General features: G+C 44.0%; 1 protein-coding gene across 1 annotated transcript in view; it reads left to right on the top strand.

Annotated features, from left to right (window-relative positions):
- The window catches only part of LOC147683574 (sialidase-4-like), a 533,549-nt gene that overhangs the window by 312,016 nt on the left and 194,834 nt on the right, over nt 1–26,699 (top strand). The window lies entirely within an intron of this gene.

A 26,699-nucleotide genomic window follows, 5' to 3' on the forward strand; every position in this document is an offset into this window, starting at 1 on the left:
CTACGGCCCAAAGGCATCGTGCTGCCATTTCCTTTGTTGCCAGAGCACACGCTATCCAGGACCCGACAGCGTCTTTCGTCGTACAGAAAGCGCTACGTGGGTGGCAACGCCTTGAGGGTCGCAGAGTAGATGAAAGGCGCCCGATAGGTTTGGATAGATTGTCCCAGTTGTTGGCCACACTCCCGGCCACATGTTCATCTCAGTTTGAGGCGGTGCTGTTCCGAGCCGCTTTTACGCTAGCATTTCACGGGGCAATGCGGGTAAGCGAACTAGTTGCAAGGAACAAACTGGATGTGGCAGGGGGTTTGTGCCAAGAACATGTTCAGATCAGGGGAGAAACAATGACTGTCTCCTTTGTAAAGTCCAAGACTGATCAGGATGGGATGGGTGACTGCGTCATCATACGCAGGATTCCTGGGTCCTCCATGTGTCCGGTAAAGTGTTTAGAGGATTACCTAGCACGAAGGGTGGCATCATGGGGGGGGACTTTGTTGAGACACGCTGACGCCACCCCACTGACGAAATTTCAGTTTCAGCGGGTGCTTGCGATGTCAATTGCCGCTGCGGGCTTGAACCCGGGCGAATTTGGGACCCATTCCTTTCGGATAGGGGCTGCTACGGAAGCTACAGCCAGGGGTCTTAATATTGAGCAAGTGAAACGAGTGGGGCGCTGGTCCTCCAATTGTTATAAAAGATACGTGCGGTTGCACATGTTGTGAAGCTGTAATAATGTACTCACGCTTCTTGTTTTTGTTTGGTTTTCAGTTACGCAAGCCTACGAGGCGGGGCGGACTACGCAGTCGACCCTACACCGGGCCAGCGGTCAGACATCACCGGCTGTGAAAAAGGAGGTGTGGGTCGTGGGCCACTCATACGTGAGGCGTGCCGCAGACGTATTCAAAGCAGGTGACATGATTCACGTAGCTGGGGAATACGGGTACAGGATGTCCTTCTACGGAAAGGGCGGTCTCTGTATTGACCAGTTTCAAACATTTTTCGAGGGTTTGTTAGGGCGGACAAGGTCACCGCCGTCTATAGTTATAGTACATGTTGGGGGCAATGATTTGGTCACCACCGGTAGACGACTACTCCTGGAGGCAATGCTTTCCACTGTAAGTTGGTTGGCGAGGAGAGTTCCGGGGTGCACGATTGCATGGTCCCATTTGATTCCACGAAAGGTGTGGCGGGGGGCTATCTCTATTCCTGCTTTGAACCATTCTGTTAGAAAGCTTAACAATAAAGTGAGTAGGTTGTTCCGTTCCAGGACATTGCATTCTATTTCTCATAGCTGTATTACTGATGACAGTATGTATTTGGGGGATGGTGTGCATTTGTCTTGGGTGGGGAATGAGTTACTCTTAGGAGACTTCTTAGCATGGTTAAAATCGTTGAAACGTGACCTTTAGGTAGGAGTTTTGTGGGGGGTCCGGATAGCCGGTCAACTATCCGGCCTGTGGCGGTAAGGTCATGATCGGTGAGCACTAATTGGAAGATCCCTATGAGTGGGCGTCACCCAACACGGATGGGAGCGCTCGGGGGAGGTGGCCTTTGGCCCCTCAACGGGGAGGCGGTCCCTTCTAAGGATGGGTCGCCGAAAGAAGAGGAAAGGCGGTCAAGGCCCCTTCCTGTGTAGGAGGGGTTACAGCCCCCTCCTGGGGAATTTCCCGGGGCCAGTGACATCTGCGACGGCAGATGCGGTAAGTTGTGTGGGGTTGGGGGGAGGTCTACGATACCTTCTAGATACCTCACACGAGTCTTCGAACGACCTTTAACTGGCGTCGAGTTGATAGGTGCCCCCGTCAAGTCAAGGGAAATTGGTAGTAGTTGCATTTGAGTACGCCTCAGTGCTGTCGCCCCTCCCAAGTGGGGGGGGTATGTCTGGTTAGGGATCTTGACACTGGTTACGACCTTGCCGTTGGCCCTTAAACGTTAGGATGTACAATTTCAATATTTCAAGAAAATGTTTTGTAGGATGTTAGTTCGGCTAGGAGAACCTCTGTATTAGAGAATCTGTTAAGGTTAGCCAAACATCGCAATGTGGTATGAAATTGTACATTAATATGAAAATGTTTAATGTTTTAATTTTTGTTTTAATAAATACGGCCGGGAGGGTCACTCCCTCCCACTTCCAAAAAACTTCAAGAACTGTTTCCGGTTTCCCTCCTTTGGGGATTGTGTTGAGAGGGGGTGGCGGGTATCTCAGCCATATGGAAAGGGGCGACCACTCGGTCCCCCCGAACGTATGGCAGAGTGCCTCGATCCCCCCGGGAAGCCATTTTGGGCGGGAGGCGCGTCTCGGCTGGTATGCCCGAAGCGGCGTAGCCGGGGCGCGCTTTTTCCCGCCCTAGAGTGGGCTGGCCTAGACACTGACGCGGACGGCCACGCCCTCGGGGCAGGCAGGGGCGGGTTTACGCCCGCCCTGAAGATGGATAAAAAGGGACGCAAGACCAGAAGACATCCTCTTGTTCCTGTGCTCTGAAGCTGCACCTCCTCGCTGCACGTGAGCTCGAGACGGAACAAAGAGCCAATTTTGACCCACCCACCAGCCCCTGAAGACAGCCAGTTGTTTTAATAAAATCGATCGATAATTCTATTTCGTTTACAGGTTGTTTTAGTATTGTGTTGATGTTGAATGTGTAATAAAGATTGGTCTAATTTTACAAGTTTGGTGATTAAAGAAATTCGGATTTAAGGTCCATTTATAAAACAGGCTTTTTTCGGTCATAGTGGCCAATGTAGTTTCGTTTAGTTAGCATTTGTCGTATTTATTTTGGTCGGGCGGTAAGGTCATGATCGGTGAGCACTAATTGGAAGATCCCTATGAGTGGGCGTCACCCAACACGGATGGGAGCGCTCGGGGGAGGTGGCCTTTGGCCCCTCAACGGGGAGGCGGTCCCTTCTAAGGATGGGTCGCCGAAAGAAGAGGAAAGGCGGTCAAGGCCCCTTCCTGTGTAGGAGGGGTTACAGCCCCCTCCTGGGGAATTTCCCGGGGCCAGTGACATCTGCGACGGCAGATGCGGTAAGTTGTGTGGGGTTGGGGGGAGGTCTACGATACCTTCTAGATACCTCACACGAGTCTTCGAACGACCTTTAACTGGCGTCGAGTTGATAGGTGCCCCCGTCAAGTCAAGGGAAATTGGTAGTAGTTGCATTTGAGTACGCCTCAGTGCTGTCGCCCCTCCCAAGTGGGGGGGGTATGTCTGGTTAGGGATCTTGACACCGGTTACGACCTTGCCGTTGGCCCTTAAACGTTAGGATGTACAATTTCAATATTTCAAGAAAATGTTTTGTAGGATGTTAGTTCGGCTAGGAGAACCTCTGTATTAGAGAATCTGTTAAGGTTAGCCAAACATCGCAATGTGGTATGAAATTGTACATTAATATGAAAATGTTTAATGTTTTAATTTTTGTTTTAATAAATACGGCCGGGAGGGTCACTCCCTCCCACTTCCAAAAAACTTCAAGAACTGTTTCCGGTTTCCCTCCTTTGGGGATTGTGTTGAGAGGGGGTGGCGGGTATCTCAGCCATATAGGATTCGGGATGAGACGTGCACGGTGCAAAGCCTCAGTGCCTTGTACCTGCCAACTTTTAGAACCCCAAACAGATTTAAGGTCAACTGTTTCCTTCCACAACTCGTAGCCTCCAACAGTTAGCTGGTCTAGAAAGGACTTCGAGTACAATAACTTAGTATTGGTAAGTCTAACCTTGGACATGGACTTTTCTGTCATTTTAAAATAAAATGAAGCGGGATTGGACTGATTAAAGTCAGTAAAATAAGTGTACTTTTTCAGAAAGGTACTCAAACTGCCTCGTAAAGGAGCTGGACAATGCTCCCACTGTGTATAATTTACAGTACTCCTCCTGGAGTTAGTTTTATGTAAGTCATGGTTACCAAAAAGTTGGAAACAATATAAATCACCATAATTAGCAGATTCTAAATATAAATCTTCAGCATCAAAGTCAGCATAATATTTCAAATCAGAAAACAATGCCTCTACGGCCTGAACATCCTAATCATCAGATCGTATGTTTTGTTTAACTACATCCCCCATGTTAACTCCAAGCACATTAGGGACATTTATAACCTCAGTGGGGCCATAGATTTGAAATTTAACAGCATTCCATACAATCCCATCCAGGACAGGCCAAGCAGTGATGTTAACAAAATCCAAGTCTCTCTTTAATCTTTGGGCAGAATGTGACGATGAATGGGGTGCCAATGTTCCATTTAGATGTTGAATGCATGTTCTCTCTTCGACATAGTGTCCATTGACAATTCGGAAAAAATAAAACACAAAACCAATTGACATAAAAAGGTAAATCGAAAAAAGCACCAGCCAAATATATGTCCAAAGGCGAATCAAAAAATGTTTTTTAAATAAACTGGTATAGACTGCAATCTGGTATAGACTGCACCAGGGCTTTCCTGATGTGTGTGAGACAGTGTCAAATGAAAATCTGGATCCTGTGGCCAAACGAGTTTGTAAATCAGGCATCGATAAGTCAGTTGGGTAAGTGTAATCAATTTCATTAGGTTGAGTACCAGGCAATGTACTCAATAAAGGACTAGAAATTGTAGGCATCTCGATGGCCACCTCCGGTTCAGGATCAGAAGCAATGGCCAATACAGAATTTCTCACAATCGAAGGACAGGAGACTGTCGGTGTCATACTAAGAAGAATCGGCCACTCTGTGTATCTTGACATTGTCAATGGAGATATACGACCAGGAAGTGGTGGTAAAATGACTTTTCTTGTGCCCTTCACATAAAGCACAGGAACTGGAGCACGGTAAGATGGACCAAATTCTTTCTTGTTTTCGATCTTCTCCTGAACCAATTCTCCAACTTGGGGTAGCCACCAACTGCCAGGATCTGCAACGCATCATCCGAAGTGGAGGGCAAATGTTCCTTTGTAAGACTGTCTCTTGTCTTTTGTAGAGTCTGTAAAACATTGCAATGTTCATCTACGTCAAAGGAGGCAGCATCAGCCACCGAGTCTAGACCGTCAAAGTCCGGTACATACATCTTGATACCAAAGAGCATTTCGTATGGGGTCCGCCCACCCAGAAACCTTCTAGGGAGATTATTAAGAGCACGCTGCACGCCATTGAGGTGGGCCAGCCAGTTCCTGCCAGTGCCTATAACTCGAGCTGTCAATGATTGCTTTAAGTCACGGTTCATTCGTTCCACTACACTGTTGCCCTCAGGCCTGTATGGAGACGAAAACTTGACTTGGACCCCCAATGAAGCCATTGCATCCTTATAAGCTTTAGAGGAGAAAGCAGTAACCGGATCCGAATGGAAGGTACCACAGGCAAAAATCCATACAAAGACACGCAAATCCCTTATGACAGTCCGTGAATCAGCGCTGCGGTGCGGCCACACCCATACAAAGCGTGTGCATGAATCAACTGCGACTAAGACGTACTTATATGCAGGATCAGAAGAAAAAGGACTGCAGTGATCTAAATAAACAACCTAGTGGTTTATTAGAAATGAACAACTGTGTTTGGGGCGGACGCACAGCAGTTGAAGGCTTAATCTGCTGGCAAATGTCACATTGAAGGACATAATCGTGTGTCTGTTTGTACAGTCCCCGTCACCAAACCACTGTTGTAATTGAGACACAGAGGCAGAAACGCCCCCATGCATATGCGCAACACCTTCATGAGCCGCTGTGATCAATGTATTTCTGCGATCCGAGTTGGGAATCTATCTCTCCCCAATGTCAGGTATTTTCACATAAGGAACCTTATCGGGACTTAAGTGGTATGAGTACTTCGAAGGGAACCCCTTAGGATATTTACCTCCCTTCTCAGTGGCAGCAACAGCCGCCAAGATATCATCATCAATCTCACTTTTGGACTGTGTAACTGCTGTAGCTAAATATGCTTATACCGCTGATTAAGCGGCCTCATCAGCAAGCGAGTTGCCAAGAGCATGGACTCCAACGCGCTGATGACCAAGAGTATGAATTACAAACACGAGTGGTAACTGCTCTTTAAGTTTAGCCACTCGGACCCAGAACATTTTGTGTTTTATTGTGCTACCCTTGTAATCACGAAAATCATTCTGAATCCAAAAGAACAAATTGTCATTGTAAGACTAGACACAGTTGTAAGAATCACTTACAATAAGAGTCATCACACTAGGATCAGCGTACTCCAATGCAAGCATCAGAGTACGAAGCTCTGCCAATTGTGCGGTACAGTCCCCTAGAGTCTGCTTGTGCACGACTCTGGACTTGAACTCATCGTTCACCATGGTACCTACCACATTAGCGCATGCGGAAACGTAGGCGTGTTTAGAACCATGAGCAACCTGCGCCGAACCATCAGTGTATATGATGCAATGGAAATCCTCCAATGGCCGCATAGCCAAGGGTGCAGGATGAACAAATTCCTATTGCAAAATCTCCTGCTACCGTAAGGAGGCATCAAAAATAAATGTGACATCCGGAGATGTCAATGAAGCAGCCCATTGTATCCACCTAGGGTGCAAAGCTTTAGAATTAGGTACACTGGCTTTCGTAACTGCCTCCAAAGCAGGGCACGGGGTAACAACCAACAGGTGTTTTCCCTGGGACAGAGCACGTTCCTTAACACCTTGGCTGCTGTGGCTTTTCCCCTCCTGTGCTGTCATTTTATGACTACCATTGTTCATGACGAGCACAGCTCCACTGTGCCTCATGACGAGCTGAGCTCGTCATGAGCATCGAAGGGGTTAAAAATCGCCATCTGTACAGCCGTTAAAACTTTCTCCACAGTGGAAAATCGCATTTCAGCCTAAGTGTACAAGTGTGACTTGTAGGCAATAGGTACTGTGTCTCCTTTGTTAAAAGTAAGGTAAGTGAAACCCACCGCCCCAGGGACGATTCTTATCACCAGGTTGGTGTGGTTATCACGAGTCAGTAAGTATTTATAAGCAAGCAGATCAGCCTGAAAAGATTGCAGAATAGCTGAGTTTTCTGGCAGCCAGCATGATTTGGTAAAAGTAGGTTGTATCAAAGCATACAAAGGCTTGATAAGCTGGGCACATTCAGGAATGTACGTCCTCCCAAAATTCGAAAATCCCAGCAAAGACTAATTTTTTCAGAGTTGTCAGAGCGTGCAGCTGTGCGCATTTCTCCAAGAAGTGATGAGCAAATTCTCTACCTACATTGTTGAGCTCATAGCCCAGGAACAGCACTGTGTAGTCTGCAATGTGCGACTTTGCAAAGTTAAATTTGTAACCGAAGTCCGCAAAGCTACAAATTATGCGGTCAACTCGACACAGATGCTCCCAAAGTTCGTCGTCTGTGAGATAAGTGTCATCCACATATGAGCATGAATCAGGGTCAATTCTCTCTAAGAGAGACACTATGCGGACAGCAAATACTCCTGGACTATTCTTATAGCCCATTGGTTAACGTCAAAATTATTTTTGTATGCCGCCGCATGTAAAACTGGTCCATTGGGAACTTAGACCATCCAAATGGTGGGCAGAAAAACCATTGGAAATGTCAAGCGTGGTCTTAAACCGCTTACGCACAAGACTATCCACTAAGGCAGAGCCGTGAGTATTCTGTACTGCACAGGTACGACAATGCAAGTTTAAATGCTGGTAATCCAATACCAAACGATATGATCCGTCAAGCTTGGTGACACTAAAAAAGCAGGTTATTCATTGGTGAAACACATGTTTCAATCACTCCTTGATATTCCAATTGTTCAAGGATTTCCGCAACGGAAGCCTTAGCTTCACGTCTAATGGGATATTGAGGTTGAGGCTGTGGCTGCGACTGCAAAGGAATTTCGTGGTGTGGGGAAAATGTATCCCAACCACAATGTGTACGGTACAGAGATGGCGCAAGGGCTCTAGCCCACTCTTCTGCAAAATTCAGCGCATGCTCTTTTGAGACCGTGTGCGCGAAACTAGGGAGGATTACCTCCTCCCCTCCTGGAGCTGCGAGAACAAAAGGTGGGGGCCAGTCAGCCTCCGCTAACAAAATGTCATAGGTGGTAGTAAGATTTTCCCAAAATACCCCTTTTGTGGTACGTTGTATGTCACCTTCAATGAACAAGACTATTTCATAAAGTCTATCAGGGGGAGCTACTCTGGTGTCAGCTGTCTCCACAACAACATAACGATCAGTCGCTAACACCTTTAGTAGTGGACGCAGGGCCTCTCGCACTATGGTAATCTCCACCGCGCTGTCCAGCAAGGTCAGAGCCCATGTCTGATTCCAAAGCTGCATTCTCACTATCTGTGGCATATCTCGCTGATAAAGCGGCAACTTTCTTCTTTTGAAACTGGGGTCTTTCCGGTGTAGAATCGTCCTGCTTGCCTTTACCGTCTTTTGGGCGGGGCTGGTCACGTCCCTGCTGGCCACCCCGACCCCTGCCGCCTCCTCCTCCTCCACCGGTCGCCGAGGCCGATGACTCCTGGAAAGAACGGGGAGAGCGTTGATCAGAAACCTGAAACCGTTCAGGAGATTTTATCGTCACGCGATCTCACAAGTCATAAACACGTTCTGTGGGCGCAGGCAATGGAGATGCAGGACGAGACTCCTGTCTCTGTTGTTGTTTACCCTGATTTTGTTTTTTCGGCCAATTTTGTTTTTTGGACTTGGGCTGTTCGTCAGTTTCTGACTTCTGCCTTTGGGGTTGTTTTTTCTCTAGAGTAGAAAAAGGCTTTAGACCCCTACTATTGCGGCCCACGGTTTAATAAGCGGCCACAATAATTTGTGCTAACTGTCGGGGTTTCTCGACTTCAGGAATCGCCTGCAAAGCATTGGCTACCTGAAAGTTCACTGCATCCCCCTTGACATCAGCAAGTGTGAGATTGTAAACTACATCAAAGGAGCCACAAAGGCGCATACCCTATTTAACAGCAGCCTCAGGTCTGTGCTCATACTGAACACGCTTAGGGACCGTTGGCAAAACAGTCATAGACGGTGTGCCGTAACACCTCGCATAGACTGCCGCAAATGTTCTACCCCAGGTATCACAGTCACCAATTTCAGGGGTCAAGTCTCTTGGTAAGCTTATTGTCAGAATCCTGTTTTTTTCACCAGGAGTCATGTTAGGAAACACAGATTCCAGCTGGTCGAACTTTTCGGCAAGCCAGAAAGGAAAATCATCCTTATCCTGGGGACGCTTGCCCATCACAGCGTTGACCATCACGGGACTGAGCTTCATTCCGCCCTGTCCAGCAGGAAGCGCCGCACCACCCGGGGCCCCTCCCGGGGCCCCTCCCGGGAGATTACGGGTTATGTATTGCACTAACGACCTAATCACGTTTATTGCGACTACATGAAGTCGTCTTAATTCAACAACGGAACATGCGCCGTGTTGAGGATGAGGTGTAAATCCAGCCAAAACAGGCCAATTTGTGCCTGGAATGGACAAAGGACCAAACCTTGGAGCTGTCAAAGAGTGGAGTAGGGCGCCATCAAAACAAACACGGTGGAATTTCCTGTGCCCTATATGGAGTTTAATCCTGTGGCACAGCAGTGGGAGTGCATGTATCGTACACAGTAGTATTTGCGTTCACAGCTGGGAAGGTCACCCACGAGTAAAAGATTTTGTACGGGTAAGCCACCCCTGCTCTCACAACCATAATCACGGCCATGCCATCCACGGGAACATTATAATGTTGCAAATGATTACGCACCACAATTCGACTATGTTGCGGAATGTTCACCGCGGCCATAGTGACACAGAAAGCAAAGGTACAAAGTAAACTTTGTAGCACAACTGGGTAGTAATTCAAGGAAACCGTTTAGAAAGATTCAAGCTTGAAAGGACCTATATAAACATAGGTAGGTTTGTCCAACACCACCGTTATCCGGAAACAATAGTGAAGGGGTTAAGGACTGAATGTTGTCCTACTCAAGTGTCATGTAATAAGACCACCAACGATTGGGCGCAATGTCGCAGGGATTCCGTTCTCATAGAGAACTGTGCATAGAGACTTGGAACCTCAGTGAATTAGGGTGTACCAAAACTCACCTTAGTACCTAAAATCCCCTACCAGACTAGCTACAGTGTCTCATTGGTTATTACAAACTCCCAATGTTTAGACAAACCAGAACATGGACTTAGTACACCTCAGGTAACGTGGAACACATGAGCACTCTTTCGTTATACAATCATTTCAATCCAGAACAAGGAGTAAAAGAGGACGCATGCACATTTGAAATGTTTATTTACTAATGCAGTGTTCTCAAATGCAGTATCTTAGCTAATACAATCAAACATATTATAAGAAACAAAGTAATCAGCATAGTTACTAGTCCATAGAATACAAAAGGTGAAAGCATGTTAAAATGCAACAAATGAATAGGGTTAAACAACACCTAATTCTCACCCTCCCTAGCTAGTATATTATATTATATCTAAGAAGGTCTCTTTGGGTTTTAGCAGGGCGGGCCCATACCTCAGATCCTTGTGGTAAGGGATCACATCATCTTCCACCAGCTCTCTGCATGCGAAGCATGTGTGTGTGTATGCTCTGTGCAAAGCAATATAAAACGCACCTAAAGCCAGAATTTGGCCGCAGCTGCATGTATGTTATGTCAATTAAGGTACGAAGATCAGACCTCACAACAACCACTGTGTCGAGATATCCTTGAAGGCTTCAGCACTCACTGTACAGACACAGCTAACTAAGCAAAGCTGATATCAGAGTAACAACATATTATTTGTGTGTGAATCAAAACACTCTACTAGGCTCAAAGCTAAAATAACAGTTATGTGTTGTGTGCAGAAGCAGCAGAAAGGTAAAATGGTGTTTAAACTCCCAATAAGCTCATGCTAACTTAACACAGCATATAGGCAAAACATATCTATATGACAGCATGAAGGACAAACAGACAGACAGACATACATTCATTTTTATATATAAAGGACAAACAGACAGACAGACAGACATACATTAGTTTTTATATACATAGATAACATTGGGTTAGTTGCAAAGTGTTAAATAAAATGCTTATTTTTTTAGAAAGATGTCCAAAAACATTTGACAGGAGAATCAATCGCCGACAGTGAATTAAACGTCTATAGAATGAAAGCCTTGCACCACTTTACCAAAAAAATACACCCAGGAATGAAGGTATGCAAGAAAGCGTTATCTGAAATCAAGATCTTAGTGTAGTTTCCACTCTAATATTTTCAGATTGGAACTTCGCGTTGTTTTGTAAATTTGAATGGTTATTCATATTGCAAAAATGTTGAACAGATAGACAGCCAGTTAGCTCAGGTTGAGCCTTAATCGCCCCCAGGTCCAGTCTCAGCCCTCACTTCCCTGCACCAGACTCTGGGACAGGAGGGGCGGCGTCTCAACGTGTGTTAAGGCAAGGGAATATTATATGCACTCCTGAATGCTTTAGTACGGCCTCACCACGAACATGTAAGGTCTCTCGGCTCACTACTGACATTTCCCTCATTTATAACAAGGTTTAATGTTAGTGCAGCTATTCAAACAAATCTTTTAGACACATTAATGTCAAACACACAATAACTGTTCTTATTTGACTTATGTTAATAAGACTTTTCTCAAGATTGGTTAGAGTTCAGTTAACTCATAAATGATTTACTAAAAAAGTCAATCCACTTCTGTACTTAAGCAACCTTCAAACGTCAGAAGTGCAGGTGTGCTTGTCTATATTTGGATTATTGTCCGGTCAAACGTATAAAACCAATACATTTTCCTGCAAAGAAAAACAAATTTCTCTCTTATCTGGACGCATTTGTTAAACAGATTTTCGTAGTCATAACACAACTCAAGTCCTGCATGGTGTTTTGTAACCACTACGTGCTTTGTTATCACAGCGTTCATTTCGTGATTGCAACACAACTTTATAGTCTTTCAACACTTCCAGGGATATACGTATGATTAGCTTTTCGCTGTTCATGACTGTGGTTTTCTAAACGGGAAAGTATAGAAAACCGGACTTTAAAAATACTACGATGTCCCCAACTGGCTCCGAGTGATGCCAAATTAACGAACGCCTACCCGTATTGCCAATAATGCTCCCCAATAATCAGGCGCTCTGCTCAAACCGAGAACCTTGAAACGCCGAGTCCACAGAATGAAAGTAGCAGCCGGGCGGGAAGGCAAGCATTCAAAATGTATGTCATTGCGTCAGCGCTCCATAAGTAGATCAGGGAAAAAATACTACCCACAAAAGGGAGGCCACAAACCATCTAGCAAAGTATCCAAATGTGCAAAAAAACGGCAATGACTGTGGAAAGAATAAAATATGAAAAATACAGAAATCTAATTTTTTAAAAAGGTGAATGTGAAAAAATTATAAATAATCCAAGTAAAAAAACGAATAGAAACCCACCACCCAATGTGCATGGCAGCTAATAATCTCAAAATGACGGGAAGCTGAAGAGTCAAGGTATAGACACGCATCCAACGCCGATCAGCGCGCCAACAGATGCAACGGACTTGAGTTTAGCTGTGCCAAAATCTTTAGAAGTTTATTCTGTGCTTGTGCTGCCCATGACTCGTTTCGGCCAAACAATGGCCTTGCTCACATGATCATGCTGCATCTTGTTGTGCCTAATATTCTATTTGTCATCATTGCATGCTCCTCCTAGAGTGTTAGGGTTAATTCATTCTATGTTCTCTATTCTCATCCTGGCGGTTGCTGAGGCAGGTTAGACATAACTTGTGTTCCTGGACCTGTTCTCCCAATAAAACTCTCTGTACTCACAACTCTGCAGTATCTTCTTGACAACTTTTTGACGACGATCCAGTCTTCCTCGTTCTCCAACGATTGCAAGTTGTGCCGCTTCAAGCCTCGATTGCCTGATTCCTGTGCCACGGCCCGTGAGTTGAACATCCGAGAATCACCGCGGAGCTCCGTGAGTCGGACTAAGGAAAATCGGCTTCTCCTCTTCATTTCTTTTCATAAGGTACCTTTTGTTTAAGCCTACGTACCCCCTCACGCCAACAAAGCAGCAAGTCGCGTGAGCAACTACAACAGCGCGTGCAGTTAGTCTTTGTGTCCCCTCGCGCCTACTAAGAAGCGAGCCGCGAGATCAATCATAACAGCGCGCGCAACCATAAGTCGCGTCCTTCAATTTCTTGCCTCTTCGTCACGACGCTCCGTGCGCTCTGACGTCATTGCGCACAACGTCGAGTGGCCTTTTTAAATCTACATTCAAGGATACAATTTGCCAACCACGTTTCAACTAAAGCTACTGCATTTTGCCAACCACGTTTCTCTAACCGGCAAATCGTTTTTGGACATTACAATTCGATTACATGCAAACGAATTACTCATTATTAAGAGGCGCTTTTCACACTAAAGTGTTTTAAGGAATTTATAATTCGTTTTTTTTGGTGAATAGTAACACATTTTTAGTACATTTTCTTTCTTCCTGCCTCAGCCTAATTCCACGAAGTCATACTTCTTTCAAATTAAATATACTGATTTATCATTATGGCAACTACAGCCAACCATACTACTTCACCTCCACCTGCTTTTCTAATTGAGGGAGAGACTCCTACCACTGAATGGGAAGAGTGGTTGGGTTTCTTTGAAAACTATTTAGAAGCTATAGATGGTCTTAGATTTCCTGCAACAAGGAAAAAAACTATTTTATTGAATTCTTTAGGGAAATCTGGACAACATGTTTTCAAATTTTTTCCAGAACTTCGTAATGCGGATGGTTAACTTGTGGATAATCCTTATAATGAAGCTAAGGTGAGATTGGAAAAATACTTTGGAAAACAAGTGAATATTGTTATGCAAAGACATACATTTTACACCGCACCACAAAAAGGAAAAGAAACTGTTGATCATGTGGTTGCTCGTTTAAGGGAGCTATCTTTGAAATGTGACTTTGGTGTCATGGCTGATCAAATGATTAGAGACCAATTAATAGTACAGTGTAAAAATAAAAGGATGCAACAGAAATTGTGGGCAGCTAAGAATCCTACACTCTTGGAAGCTATTTCCATTGCTAAAGTTGTAGAGGAGTCTGACAAGTGTATGGAAGAAATGCGACTACTTGAGATGAAGAAAGAAGAGACAGTCAATGTCGTCAACAAGTCTGACAAGGATCCTGCTCCTAATGTGGACAAATTTGATTTTAAACCAAAAGTTTTTCCCTCCAAACATAAATAGTTTTTCAGTGCTTCTGGGGGGAGAGGAAAATTTGTGGGGTGTTTTCGTTGTGGCAGTATGTCTCATGCTGCTGATTTTCAAGGATGTTTTGCCAGGGATAAAACTTGTCGTAAGTGCGGTAAGCGTGGTCATATTAGCAAAGCATGTAAATCTCCATCTTTTAATAGAGTCAATTTTGTAGAAGATGATTTTATTCCTCAAGAAATGTCCTTGTGTGTCAAAAGTGATTCTGAAGATAATACTCATTTTATTTTACACAGCCCAAAATCTTCCTTTATTCTCAATGATGTTCCCGTTATACTTTTGGTTGATCCTGGTTCCATGTTTTCCATCATTCCTTATAGCATGTATAAAGAGTATTGGTCTTCTATTCCACTTTCACACAGTGACATTATGCCTAAAGGTTACACAGGGCAAGTCATCAAACTGAAGGGAGTCATGGATACTTCTTTTCAATTCAAGGGAAGGTCTGCGGTTGCAAAGGTTTATATTTCTGAAGATGGTCCAGCCATCCTGGGTTGGATACAACAATATGATTTGCATATCATCCTTGACCCGAGGTCTGATGATGTGGTACTAGTTATTGACGATTTCAATAATGTTGATACAGTTCTCTCTAAGTTTTCTGATGTTTTCCGCCCTAGTTTAGGTAAATTGAAAGGTTATCTGCATGAGATTAATGTAAAGGAAAATGCTACTCCAGTTAGGCATTCTCTCAGGAGAATTCCTATAGCGGTAAGGAAAGAAGTAAAAGAAATGCTTGATGACATGCAAAAGCAAGACATAATAGAACCTGTGGAAGCCTCAGAATGGCTTTCGCCATTTGTTGTTACACAAAAAAAAGATGGTAAGCTCCGTTTTTGTGTTGACCTTCGTTCATTAAATCAGACCATCATTGTTGATAAGTTTTCTTTGCCCAATATTTCTGAAATGGTTCTTTTGATGGATAAAGTTAAATTCTTCAGTAAATTGGACCTAAGGTCTGCTTATCATCAAGTAGGATTACACCCTGATTCGAAAAAGTTCACTGCCTTTGTAACTATTGAGGGAGTGTTTCAGTTGAAGAGGTTCTGCAGCCAGCGTGTTTCAACGAATGATGCATTCCTTGTTTAAAGATTTGAAGCATGTTCATTTTTTTCAAGATGACATTTTGATCACAGGTGTAGATGAACTTGAGCACAATTGTAATTTGTCTAAGGTTCTGCAAATTTTATCTAGTGCTGGTCTTACCCTGAGGAGGGACAAATGTCAATTTCTTTTGACTGAAATTGATTACTTGGGGTACACGATTTCACAAGATGGAGTTAAACCTAAAGAAGATTTGTTAAAAGCTATTAGGTGTGCTCCTGTTCCTTCTGATAAAGACCAGTTGAAATCTTTTCTTGCGTTAGTGGGGTATTACTCCAAATTTGTACCTAATTTTTCCCATAAAACAGAACCTTTACGAATGTTGCTCAGAAAGGGTGTGCATTTCGCTTGGGAGGCTCAACAATCACAAGCTTTTGACAAGATTAAAAGTGAGATTATAAATGCTGGTGTAACGCCCTGAACGTCTCAGGATCGTTTAACAGACACGATAATGAGGACGCAACCACTTGTGAAGGGTTAGTTATTTTAATGAAGGCAAAAATAATACAAAGAGTAAACAAAAGTTATAGTCACTGGAATCCTCCAGGCTAAGTACGTTACCAGCCCACAGCACGGATGGTCCTAACCGTCCTCTGCATATACGCCGATCCCGGCGTATGCCAACAGAGGGCAGAAATGAAATGGCCGACAATGCCAATCGGTAGGCTGTGAGGGGCACGAAGAGTGTTGGGGAGAATCGAGGAGTCAGGGAAACACCCAGCCGAGGTCTCTACCTGAAGGGAGCAGCCGCTCAACCTCTTCCTCAGACTGCACCGGGACGCGGAGTCACCTCCTGGTGATGCGTCACCGATACCCCAATCAAAAGCAAGAAGACTGAACCGAGAGCAGCCGCTCGATCGATCCTGTGGACTTCCGAGTCTGTAACGCGGCAAACACCTCCTGGTGTGCGTTACAGCTGGCAGTCCCTGTATCTCTGGTCGGGCTGGGAGTTACGACTCCAAACAGCAAAAGCGCCACTGCGCTTTGACTCAGCCGAGTCAAAAAGCGAAGCTCAATGGTTGACCGGTAGAGCTTCCGGGTCCTTCACAGGTGACGATGGGGCAAGACACGGCCCAGGGAGTAACGACTCGACCTACCTCCGTTCTTGCCTTACTGGAGCACCACTCTGGAACACTGCTCTTCACGAAGCAGGTACGTCGGTGTAAACACAATATCCGACAGCGTTGTACCTCCCGGTTCCTCCCTTTATAGGGCGTGTTTTCCTTGAGTTATGTAACAGCTCTCCTGTTTACATAAGGGCGTGTTTTCCTTGAGTTATGTAACAGCTCTCCTGTTTACATAAGGGCGTGTTTTCCTTGAGTTATGTAACAGCTCTCCTGTTTACATAAGGGCGTGTTTTCCTTGAGTTATGTAACAGCTCTCCTGTTTACATAACCTCTCAACCGCTAAGCATCCTGGGAGATGTAGTCCGTTTTCGCTGGTTACCGTTTTCCTCCCCTCGCATGACAGGAATTCTTGACAGCTGGCATTTTAACTACTTTTGAGCCAGGTAGAGACACGTACGTTACTGTTGATGCTAGTGCTTATGGAATTGGCGCAATCTTGTCTCAGAAAAGCGGTGTGATTGAGAAAACGGTAGCTTTTGCTTCACGTTGTCTCAATTCTTCTGAGCGTAATTATGCTGTCATTGAGCGAGAGGCATTGGCTGCTGTGTGGGGTGTGTCTCATTTTCGCACCTATTTATGGGGTATGCATTTTTGTTTGAGGACTGATCATAAGCCTCTTATTAAGATCTTGTCACCTGGTGGAGCTAATAATGGTTATCCTCGCTTGATGAAATTTGCAGCTAAGTTGCAAGAGTATACGTACAAGTTAGAGCACATTTCGGGTTGGAGGAATACTCAGGCTGACTGTTTGTCACGTTTACCTATTCCTTCTGAAACGGTAATTGAGGATTTTGAAGATGAAAGTGTGTGTGTGATAGCAGGTTTTGAAGATGTTTGTACTAGTGAGTTTTGTTCTATCTCCAAAGAGGAGTGGCATCAAGCAGTTTTAGAGGATTCTGATTTTAGTGAGCTTGTTAATGCCATCCGGTTGGGTTGGAAAGGAGAGGGTGATGTTAAACCTTCTTTGCGTTCTTTTGTAAAGTTTCAAGAGGAACTTAGTCTTGGTTCTTCAAATGATTTGGTGTTGCGGGGTGAGAGATTTGTCCCACCTACCTCTCTCAGAAGGAAACTCTTCTGTCTTGCTCATGAAGGTCATCTTGGGCAAAATATGACTCTCAAACGCCTTAAAAAATCTTTTTGGTGGCCTGGTATTGATGATGATGTTCGAAGATGGGTTGAGTCTTGTTTGTTGTGTAAGGAGAGTGAGAAAAGGTTAAAAATTATTTCTCCTTCTCAGGGTTCTATTGTTAGCTTGAGTGATTTACCTTGGGATAAAATTTGCTTGGATTTTATTGGTCCAATGGACTCTTTACCTTGTGATTGTAGATTTGCCTTAGTTGTGGTGGATGTTTGTTCTCGGTGGTTGTGTGTGGAGTTTATGAAAAATATTACCACTGATTCCGTAATTAGACAATTGAGATCAATATTTTTAAAGGAAAGTTTTCCAAAGGTCTTAATCACAGATAATGGGACTCAACTTACTTCTTTGGCCATGCATTCTTTTCTAGCCAATCATTGGATCAAACATGTGTGCACTTCATTGTACAACCCACAGGGTAATGGCATGGTTGAGCGGATGAATCGTTTAGTCAAAGGGACCATACAGATGTCTCTGCAAGGACAGGGTGATGTGCGTAGGGCTGTGGAGGAAATGGTTTGGTCGTATAATACTACAGCTCATGGTGTTACTGATCAAGATCCTTTTGAGCGTATGCGTGGTAGACTTCTTAAAACTAAGTTGGTTCCACAGTGGTTGTGGGAGAGTGCAGTTGTTTCTAAGGTTGTTCCAGGTAAGGTTGGAAGGGTTGAAGTGGGAGATTTGATTAAAGTTAAGTTGGGTCGCAGAGAGCTTGGTATGAATAAGTTTTCTGATCCTATGAAAGTTAAGGAGGTTCATAAGTGACATGTTGTTTTGGAGAATGGGCAGAGTTGGAATTTCCATAGGATTGCCTTGTATTCTAAAGGGAGTGTTGTGAATGATGGTTTGAATGAGCGGTTGGTGCGTAATGGAATCTCTTCTAAGGGAATGTCTTCTAAGGAGAGGTTCTCTTCCCAGGGGACTCTTATGTCACCGAATTCTTCTCTTATGACACCGAATTCTTCCGAAGAGTCTTCTATTACACCTGAGTCTACAAGAGGAAATGCTCAGATCTTGGGACGGGTAGCTTCTAGTAGGATTTCTCGTATTCCTAAGAAATACAATGATTTTGTTAGATATTAATGTTTATTTATCCAGCTTGTATTTTATGTTGCACATATGTTTTCTTATCTCTTCGATGTTGATTTAGTAGTCATTGTTATCGTTTGAACTTGTATTACATTCTGCTTGCTTTGTTTTTGTATTGTTTTCCTTTTATTTTCTTTTGTTTTAAGGAGAGGAGATATGTTGTGCCTAATATTCTATTTGACATCATTGCATGCTCCTCCTAGAGTGTTAGGGTGAATTCATTCTATGTTCTCTATTCTCATCCTGGCTGTTGCTGAGGCAGGTTAGACATAACTTGTGTTCCTGTACCTGTTCTCCCAATAAAACTCTATGTACTCACAACTCGGCAGTATCTTCTTCACAACACATCTCTTACAATTATTTAAAACCCACAGTTACCTCACATGATTGATGACATCATCATGGAGATGGAAGACATACTTAAGTTACGTAAGTAACAATTTAGGTACATAAATGTATAAGGTTTACAAAGAAAGCTGAGCTGTTCCTCTAATGCGGGGATGTACGTGTCACACTAATGTCTGGATACTGTTGGTCTCAGTGAGTCCTACAGTTGGGCATCCATTTTGTTGGATGTAATGCCCTCACACACCCTTTCAGGTGTCATGCTTCATCATCTGGGCTGCTGCTCGTTGGGTCAGTGGTGCAATACCCAACGGGCGACACCTCAAAGAGGAGCACTTTAGCGGAGATCTTTTATCCAACAGCCCTTTGGTGACGTGTGGGTGTGGGGCCAACAGAGCGTAGACGTGTAGGTGGGTTAAAATAAAGCTGGGAGTACCAGTGTCAAGTTTATTCTGGGGTCTCCTGCTCTAGTTAAAATGAGAAAACTAGCCGGTACTCGTTGGAATTCAATGTTTCCTACATGAGTCTCAGTTAGTGTGTGATCATAATGGTCGACATGTTTCTCGCGTAATTGTGCAGTGACTCGTGATTTTTCAGGACCTTAGGAAAAAAATATATCAGTTATAGGTGACTGTCTACGTTAGAGGATCTATATGAGCATCCGTTGTGCTACTTAAAATCTCACAAAAAGAAACCGTGCTTCATGTGATAATGTACCTGTGTTGCACTGGATCTGCCTGGAGGGGAGAAAAAAAGCATATCACAATAGGTATAGGTTACAGACAGTAGAAGTAGTGACCAAGTACATTCCATAAGTCACGCTAGGCAGTGTGCAGCTAGCGTTTGGGTTAAAAACCAATTAAAACCAGTGTGGATACAATTCCTCAGTGAGCAAGGTAGAAAACATGCCCCTGTGGATAAACAACAGCAATGCAGTGGATGATCAGATCAAAGGACTCACCTAATGTGTTAAGTCTCCAGGCATCAACTGTACCCGGCGGACTGCACAACAAGTTCAAACTTCCATAGAGTATGGCTGTATATGGAGGGAATGTTTTACTCATTAGATAAGTGTAAAGTACTTGGCACTAGCTTGTTGTATGGTACATGCGCTTCGTGGCCCTGTCTTAGTATATGATGGGTTCTATACTAAGGTGATGGCTATTCCATATTATCTCTTATAGTCTCATTGTTTTGCAATTAGCGCTACTGTTTGGCTGTGTAGTACCATAAGCATTCTGATTTGCAAGTGGCGTTAATGTCCAACTCGTAATGTCATGGGCATTCAGATGTCGAAACAAGACTGCTAGAGGTCAGTAAGGAAGAGTTAGTGGCTGTGTGGGTAGTATCCTCTTATTGTAAACCCATTGCGTTGAGCCCGCATGACTAAAACGTACTGACATACTTATAGGTAGAGGCCCAATGGGGGTGTGATATGCGTGGAACTACCCGGTGTTCGGCCGGTAGGTTTTGGTGTCATGTGTATAAGTGGACTCGCCATGTAAGACCATGTGTTTCGTAGCAATTACGTGGCGCTTAGCATAGAAAGTCTCACTGGCACAATGATATAGCGGTAAGCATGGGCGGAAAATCCGTTCCACTAGCGGATTTTGCGGATTTTCGGTAAATTTGCGATCCGCTAACGCTCGCGAATTTACCGAAAATCCGCAAATTCGCACGCAGCAGATTTTTTTATCTTGGTGATACAATTTTGCGGCGTGTGGCATAAGTTCGCAATTGCGAACATGTAGGTGCGGCGGGCAGCAACAATCTCGCACTCGCAAAATTACAAAATTTGCAATTCTGCACAAGAAATCCACTTGCAAGCAGCATAGACCTTCTGAAAATGATGATTTTTATCAGAATAACTACTCAGGTTGACATTTGCCTGCACTTTTTTGGATTTGAGGCCTTTTGACTTTCTTTGGATCACTTTTGGATTAGAAATCAACTTTCACAAGTAAGCTTGTTTGGGGCATTACAGTTGCTGTAATGCTGTTCTGCAGAAAAACGAGTTTTGCAAAAGTGAAAGCATTCAGCAGGTGCAAAAGTTCAAACTCATCATTAGTAACCATTCCCTGTAGTGCTTCCTGACTGGGGCCCCTCCAGAGTTCAGTTGCTAGTTGCAACAATTGTATGGCCCTGCTCTGACCCTCACAGCAGGCTCATAGAATAGCTACAAGTAGGCCACAAAGGTCCTGGAAAAAAAATTGCACTGCAACAGAAAGCAAATTACAGATAAGGAAGCAGGTGCCAGACTGGAATTTTAAAACAGTGACACATTAATAAATCAACCCCAAATTAATTCATGTCAGTTGAAGCAGGGCAGGTGTGCTTGCTTTTTCCCCCCATAATCTACAGTGATGATGAACCAGAGGGTGGCATGGGTGAAACAGAGGGTGGCAGTGGTGAAACAGAGGGTGCTGGGAACCTGTGATGATGAACCAGACGTAGAAACAACATAATTGCGACCGTTGCGAGCCAACATGTAAGTTCGCAATTGCGAACTGGTACAAAACCCTCGTGAACTGGCAGAAATCCTTGCGAACACAAAAAAAATTAAAAATCCACAAATTCGCGAGAATTCGCGGATTTTGCGGATTGCGAGTTCGCAAATCCGCAAATTTGCGTCGCCCATGCTTAATAGCGGGACCTCAAGTAATCAGCGGAAGGGGCCGGTGTCACAGATAGGTAGTGATCTCAGTGTTAGCGTCCGCTACCACGTATACTAAACATACAGTCGCCCCTCGGATTCCCTGTTTACGGATTCTAATAATATCCATGTCTGGTTAACCGTCGTATTCTGTGGTGCCCAGCTAAGAACCCCGTAATCACTACTTACAGTTAGGATGCTGTGTGTCCTTCTGCTTGACATACCCATGTCGCCGGGTCCGGGTGGTGCTGTTGCCCCGGGCGTCCATGGATTTAGAAGGTCGGCGGTGTCACGTGAATAGGGAGTAACTCGCTCTCGGGTCACGTGATATGTGTTGTGAAGGCGGCGGCCATATTAGAACGGAGTGTTAAGAGCGGTTTGATATGTCATTTTCAATTGTCTTGTGTCTAAAAAGGCGTTCACAAGCATATTTAGGCATCGATATTGAGAATCTGTTGAAAGAAAACCAGTCTTTCGGCACCCGTAGGCCAAGGGTGCTTGTCCTTAATTACACTTGTGTTCTTTTTGAATGATAACCATATTCATATGGTATTGGGAGTCATTAGATATTGGATATTTCTCAGTTGGGGTTAGTCAAAGTTGATTGTGACAGGTAATGTAGGTAGTAATGATGTGTAATCTACCCAAACAGAGCTCTAGGTACCTTAGTTTCAAGAACTTATCCTAAGGGCACTATGTGGGACCACTTAAGCCGTGTTATATCCTTGTATGATGGTTCTGCTTAGGTTGAGGAGCTTTGAATGTGTGTGCCTAGGTTAGAGCTAAATAGTGTTTACACATCTTCGTGTTACTTTTCTTGCAGCGGAAGTTGCTGCGATGTCCTTAATAGGGCGTGTGGTCATGGACTCATAGTATAACTCACATGGACAGATCAGGAGATAAATGCAATTTGCGCTATTGCAATTCGTATGTCCCCTCATCTCTCAAATGAAGGAGTCATTCAAGCTGATTGTTTTGTGTGTGGTCATGAAAGTACAGGCACTGCACATACCACAAGCGTAGTGTACCTTAACTGCGGGTAATTGCTATTAGGTGGTCTGTCTCTCTGGTGTCTTTTTCTTTGGCCTTGTGTGGATCAGGATGTCCTTAATGTTCTTTGATCATTTGAATGCTAACCGTGGTGGTTCCAATTCAAGGATTCCTGCGTTCAGAATTTGCCAATGTCGTTTGAGAATTTTATCAGTTCATTCTGTCAGGACACACTCTGCGGGTTCCAGAATGTAGCAAGAATGTCCACCTCCTGACCTCACCAACACCCTGACATAGCCATACACAGGGTGTTCGCGCGATCGAGTGAGGGACGGGAAAGGAAGGGAACAGCAGGGAAGTGAGGCTGAAAAAGAAAACACACGATTATAGATATGCACTCACATAAACAACTACTCTCATAAATTCTCACTAAGGCAAGACCTATTCACCTGAAGGCCTTTCTCTATGCTCCCAATCCAAACACAGAAGTCAAAAGAACTCATATGTCTCTTCTCCCTAAGGAATACAAACATACATGTCAATGATGGTGACAGAGAAAATAACAATTCCCAAATTTGAGATAAGAGCTCTGGGAACCTACCCGGTCTGTTCCCTTTCAAACAATAAAGATTGGGGTGCTCTCGTAGTATTTGATGATCCTCAATGATATCAGGCAGAGACCCAAGTAATAATGAAGTAAAAGATAACGTAAATTCGTCTCGTAGTATCCCCACAAAACCAAACAAACAATAGTACAGTTCCTTAGATCTGATCACACTCCAAACACGGCAGAACGTAGTTGACCTCACCACAGTTCTCCGCTTTGGCACCTATATGTTCCATAAAGCATAGACAGTTGTTATTCCATAATCCATGATCCAATAGTTAGTGTCCCCCAATTCAGCAAGACGTAGTAAAATTACCACCGTCCTCCGCCTTGGTATCTGTAATCCACAAATGAAAGTTTCTGGTCACCAGACTCATGGATACTATCACAGCAAGGCATAGCGGAATACTACAGCCTTCCGCGAAATCAATTCCCCCAAAGACTCTAGTTCATGACGGTAATGGGAGGAACTCACCTCCGCATTCCGCCCTCCTCACCGAACAAGAAAACGGCTCTCCCAACGAGAGATAGCACAATACGGAGAAGTCTCTCTACTTCAAAACAGAGGAGCTGATAGCAGAGCCCCACCAGCGCTCCGTGCGCAGAAAAGAAAACAAGCGTTCTCGGCAGAAAACGCTCACCCAGTACCTTACTCTGGGAAGTACAGAATTGGTAGAACCTGGATCGCCGACCAGCAAGACGCTCCCCGGGGGCCGGATCCGAACAACGTTGCAGGCAACGAAACAGAATCACGCACAACGTGCTAAGGCTCCGCCCACTATTTATCAAGTACACATGACTGAAGCCTTCTGGGATTTGTAGTTTAACCCCTTAAGCGCTGCGCCCGTCCAGCGGCCGACGGCACCACAACCTCGGGAGTGCTGCCCTTGGCCGTTGGACGTTCCAACTGCACCTGCGCAATGGAACGTTCAGCACTGGAGCTGGACGTTCCAAAGCAGCTAAGGTGTTAAAACGTTAGGCAGGCGCGGCTGAAACGATTCCTGACACATTCAAGGCCAGTGAGAATCACATGTCATCGGTTCGTTGTCCATGGGATTCTTAATCTTCCATTCTAAGAGGCTCTCCCTATGGTTGTTCCATGCTCTTTTGCTTGCTACAGCCACTTCCCTTCGTGGATAACCTCTGTCTGTCAGGTTTTTGGAGAGGATTGTAGATTGGGTTTTGTAACTCTCATTATTGCTGCAGTTTCTACTCACCCTTAAAAATTGCCTGAGCAGCAAATTGACTCTCAGAGCTTTTGGTTGATGGCTTGTGAAGTGTAAGAGACTGTTGCGATCATTATTTTTCCTGAACATTGTTGTGTTAACATGGCCCCCTTTAATCATGATTGTTAAGTCTAAAAAGGCTATTTGGGAAGGGGATGCCGTGATCGTGAATTTCAGGTACGGATTCAGCGTGTTAATCCATCCATAGAATTCATTGTATGATTCTCTGTTGCCAACCCAGAAGATCAAGATTTCGTCTATGAAACATTTCCATAATCTTATTTTGGTCTGGTATGGGTTGGTCTGATGGAAGATGTGTTTGCCCTCGAATTCAGCCATGTAGAGGCAGGCCACACTTGGGGAGAATGTGCTCTCCATTGAAGTGCCCTGCGTTTGATGGTAGAATTGGCCCTTGAATTCAAAGTAATTCCCAGTGAGAGCTAGTGTAGCGCATTACATGACAAATGCCGGTGATGTTGGTGATTACCAGGGGCAGGCCTTTAGTACCTCCTCAGTCACCCCTAGTGTGGCCCTCTGGGGGATGTTCGTGTAGAGGACCTCCACATCGAGGGTGATGAGGAAGTCAATTTGGTCAGAGTCCTCAAACTCGTCCAACAGACGTAACACGTCCGTTATGTCTTGGATGTAAGAGGGAATGTGCTCCACCAGGGGTTGTAAAAAGTGATCGCAGAGTTGCGATAATGGTTCCAGCACCGAGTCTATTCCTGACACTATTGGGCGGCCAGGCACGGGTTTGATCTCCTTGTGTATCTTTGGGAGTACATACAAATATGGCACCCTCTGGTCTTTTTCGACTAGGAAGTCTGCTTCCTTCTTGCTGATCCACCTCTGGCATTCTACTGACTGTGTGAGGGCATTACATCCAACAAAATGGTTGCCCAACTATAGGACTCACTGAGACCAACAGTATCCAGACATTAGTGCGACACGTACATCCCCCCATTTGAGGAACAGCTCAGCTTTCTTTGTAAACTTTACTCTGTTAGGGCACACGCTGTGGCTGGACCTAATGCTCCTGGTGAGTGGAAATTGCCCTTTCACCTCTCTCCCCCTTGCTGAAGACAACATAAATGTGTAAACCAAACATTTTTTTGTTTCAATAATAATGACTACTATTTACAAAAATTATTTCTAAAGGCAAACTATGAAGATACTAATGGAACTCCACATTCTGAGTGTATTTTGACATTATTGAGCACCTATTTAAAGCATTGTGCAAATCAAAAGCGCATCAATAATTAGTGGTAATATAATCCTGTTTAGCTTTTAAATGGACAAATACGCAGATTCTACAGTACCAAATTAGAGAGAATGTGCAAATCCGCTAGTATTACAGAATGTTGTTGCAACCTTAAGTATCATCCTGTACATGTACGCAGTTTAAACAGTACAATGATATATTTTAATGATGTGCAAAATTTTGCTATGAACAAAAAACCTGTGCAAATACTTAGATATTAAATGACACTATATTGCATAGTGAAATACTTAAGACAATAAAAGCTGTGCAAATACGCAAATATTACAGTACTCAAGATTTCAAAAGTGCAGAATTTGGTAAAAAATTGGATACTATGTATAAAACAATATGTTCCCTAGTAGTTTTGGTACATCGTATTAAAAAAGACCAAATGAACACAGGATACATCTAAATAAATTACAGCTCCACACTCAGATTAAAAAATTCAAGAGTAAAATATAATTGCCTAAGAATATAACCATATTCATAAGACGTTTGGTTGAAACCCTATATATGTGTAGTCTTCTGAAATCTTCATTCATGATTAGTATAAGATTATCAGTGAAAACTAATAAAGTGACAAATGTGAGATCTACCCAAATCCTACACCAAAGTGTGTAAATCAAATAATTAAATCAGTACCTGGAACCGTGAACAAAGCCGGTTTGTACCTAGATGGAATAAAAGCATCACAAGACTCTTTATATTGAAGCAGGTGACAGGCACCCAAGGGTCAATTAAAGACATCCTTTACTGAGGATAAACTCAATTTTCTGCTCCAACAAATGATAACTTTCTGTGACATTAAAGGTAATTATAAACATCCTCTCCCGTAATATGACCTGAAGGGGCCTTGGTGTCTAAAAGCATAATGTATTTGGACTCAAGTTTACGTAACTGTTTTTCCCGATATTGATAGATAGATAGATAGATAGATAGATAGATAGATAGATAGATAGATAGATAGATAGATAGATAGATAGATAGATAGATAGATAGATAGAT

Source organism: Lissotriton vulgaris, chromosome 11, assembly GCF_964263255.1.
Source record: "Lissotriton vulgaris chromosome 11, aLisVul1.2, whole genome shotgun sequence".
Taxonomy (NCBI): Eukaryota; Metazoa; Chordata; class Amphibia; order Caudata; family Salamandridae; genus Lissotriton; species Lissotriton vulgaris.